The sequence below is a fragment of the Belonocnema kinseyi genome, chromosome 10 (genome assembly GCF_010883055.1).
Source record: "Belonocnema kinseyi isolate 2016_QV_RU_SX_M_011 chromosome 10, B_treatae_v1, whole genome shotgun sequence".
Classification (NCBI taxonomy): domain Eukaryota; kingdom Metazoa; phylum Arthropoda; class Insecta; order Hymenoptera; family Cynipidae; genus Belonocnema; species Belonocnema kinseyi.
This window is the reverse complement of record NC_046666.1, coordinates 21407665-21411146: the sequence shown is the minus strand read 5'-3', so window position 1 is coordinate 21411146 and position 3482 is coordinate 21407665.

Genomic DNA, 3482 nt, shown 5'->3' with positions numbered 1-3482 from the left:
ATAAAATAAGTTCCCGGCTTCCTATCTCCAAATCCAAGGTATTGTAACAATTTTATAAAAAATGATCATTTTTCCTCGGAAAAGGCAAGTTTGAATATGACATGGTTAATTTAATAAAATAATTTTATTTACGATTTATGAAAAGTGAATTGGAACAAACAGTTACAAAAACAGGTATTATGAAGATCTTATAGTAAAATCTATTATACTTTCAGTTCTGGTTAGTCAAACAAGTTGTAACTCAATATGATTCGCATCTAGGACGAAGCTTTTTTAAAACGAAATATAATTTCAGGTAATTTCCATAAAGAATGATAATTTAGACTTTAGAGATTATAATTTTTGTAAAGAATTATTATTTAACTTTAAAAAGATATGTTTTTTCCATGGGATAGAAATTTCAGCAAATAATTTTAATTCTGATTTAGAAGTAGAGGATTTAACAATAACTGTTCAAATTTCGAATTATAATGTTGTAACAAAATTTTGGAACAACGCGAAATTATCATTTCTCCCGAAATTTCCCTGTTTCAAATCAGAATCGGAATTCTATTAGAAAATTTTCAGTTCCAAGTGTAAATTGTAATTCTTTTCGAAAATGCTTTAAAACAACTCGAAATTATCATGATTTTCATACATATCAAGTTCAGAGTCGCAAACGTAATCAGGCTTTTTAAATGTTCTCTGAACGGAGTCAAAATATTCTTTTTTTTCAAAAATTGTCTCTTCTAAGATTAAACTATAATTCTGTTAGAGGATACCTTGTTGGAAGCCGAAATAGTTTTTCTCTTGAAAAATCTCCGTAACCGATAAAAATTTGTCATTATACCAAACTCTCGCTTTTAGTCACCTCGTTCTCAGCTTTTCTAGAATTTCTGGCTCCCGCAGTTTCTCAGGAGAGCAGGGCGATAGCGCTTATGACATTATATATATATTCCAATTGAAACCGAGTGAGGCGACCATTAATGTTTACGTTTTGATCCCCCCGAAATCAATCCAAGGCTATTTGAAGGCAACCCCTGACACTGGACTGAAATCGAGTGTTTGGTGTGTTTTTAAAGATTTTCCTGTTCATTTCCCTCTTTTTCCTTTTCTTCAAGAAAATTTTGCTTTTTTCCTGTCTACTACTATGTTTTATGTTGAGAAGTCATATTTTTTTGTTGGCCTTTTTACAATTTTTATTTTTGTTTTCAGTAAATAATTGAACTATTTAGTTGAAAAATCGTGTATTGTGTCGAAAATTTAGATTTCATATTGAAACTGCATAGAATTATTTCAAAGTATTTGTTTTCTCATTATTATCCTATTTTCGTCGAAAACCACCCAATCCGTCCTGTTTTGAGAGAATTTTGGGGCTGGGAGAATTGCATTATTAAAATAAAAACAATTTTATTTTTTAATGTTCTGGTTTTCCTAAGTTTTGTTTTTTGTTTCAGGTAAGCCAAAGCTTTCACGTTGGACTCATTTACTACGCATCGTATTTACTGTAAGTAAATAGTGCAAATCTTATTGCTGAAAATATTTTCGTCGAATTATATAATAAAATAATTAAAATGTCAGATAGTTTAAATGACTAGAGAAATATTTAAAAAAATGAATTAGCGTTTCAGGAGGAACAGCGTAAAAATACTTTAAATTTAATGGGGGTTCCTACTTTGTTGGGTCAAAAGATCGTTTTTTTTCTTTTTGCATTTTCAGATAGATATATGTTTCAAAAACATATCTGGAAAATTTCAAGTCAAAATATAAAAATTTTCGAAAGTTATGGGCCGTTGAATAGAGCGGTGTCAAACGCGCTGGGCTGCAGCGGCCGGGTGCTCTATGGCGGCGAAACTGGTTCCGATTTTAGGCTTGTTTTTCACGTGAATGAGGAAGGTGGCTTGTATGGACCTGAAATAGCTGACTAGGCGTAAGTACTCTCATTTTCTGAACTTTATTTAAACAAATGATTGTTGTAAATCTGATGTCAAATTCGTGATTTCTGACCGCTTGAACTATGAAAATCATATGAATCTAAAAAAAGTAATTTCGCAATAGTTTTTATTAAATAAATTGTTTAAATAATTTTTTATTGCAAAAATAGTACCAGATTTGAAATCAGTTATATCGAAAGCTATGAAACGAATATGCATCATTCAAAAATTGTAATATGTTTTACAAAATTGTTTATAAAAATTGTTTAAACAAATGAATTTTGCAACTTTGATGGCCGATTTGAAATCATCGACCCCGAAAACATAAGAAATGATGAATAAGTGTAATTATATCGCAAAAGTTCAACATAATTTTTTGAGTTTTTTATGAAAAACTTTGATCAAGTTTTCCGTGTTGGTAGAAGTCCCACATGGCGCCAAAATTGAGCAATCGCTATGAAACTTTTTTGACATGTTCTTATAAGGTGTCCGCACAAAGTAGACTACAATCATAAAAAAATATTGAAAATTGTTTGTTTAAAAAAATAATTAGTAGCAAAAAAAAGTGAAAAAATACATTTTTTTTCTTCAAAATCTCATAACTTCCTCATTTTTGATTTTTTGTCTTCATCCTAGTCTACTTTGTGCACTATAGTGTATAGATTGAGAAAATATTTTGATTTTTTGTTTCAGATTCTTTCTACGGAGGACAGATCTTCCACCAGCTGGAAAAGTCGACGCCGACCACCCGCCATTGATGGCTACACCCCTCCCCCTTTTTATGTAACGATCCAACAAATTTTGTAGTACAACAATAAATATGGACAAACAATTGTGGAAAATTTCAGCATCCTATCTCTTATACGCTCCTCAAAAATTATTCCAAAAAGAAAAACAGTCGGAATTCGGCCCAGCAAAGTAGGAACCCCTCTTAAAGTACGAGGGTAGTTCAATAAGTCCTTAGAATAAAGTATAAAAACAATTTTTTTGGGGTAATTTTTTTTTTATTTTTCAACATAATCTCCTTGGAGCTCTATACACTTGGTCAATCGCTTTTCATGTTTTTTTAATCCTTCAGAAAAGTGCGTTTTCGGAAGTTCTTCAAAATAAGCACTTACAGAGGCAATGACGTCTTCGTTGTCTGGAAATCTCTGTCCACCGAGCCATTTTTTCAAGTTTGGAAATAAGAAAAAGTCACTGGGGGCTAAATCTGGTGAATACGGTGGCTGTTCGACCAATTCGAATTTTAGTTCTTCAATTTCAGCCATTGAAACGAAGCATGTGTGAACTCGGGCGTTGCACAGTGGGGTGAAATCGGAAAACGAGGTCCAAATGGCATTTAGAACGCAATTATGCACCGATTTTAGAATTTTTTTTTTTTTGAAAAATTCAGAACTAAATTTTTCAGAAAATGGTGAGAGTAGATTTTCTATTTTTTTGTTTATTTAATTTTTATTTTAATGCAAGCATCGAAAAAAATGTCGATTTCTCTAATTTCATTTTTTATCTTCTAGACAAAATTTTTCTTATACTTCTCGTCCCTTGAATTTAGTGCACAGGGGTATAAGA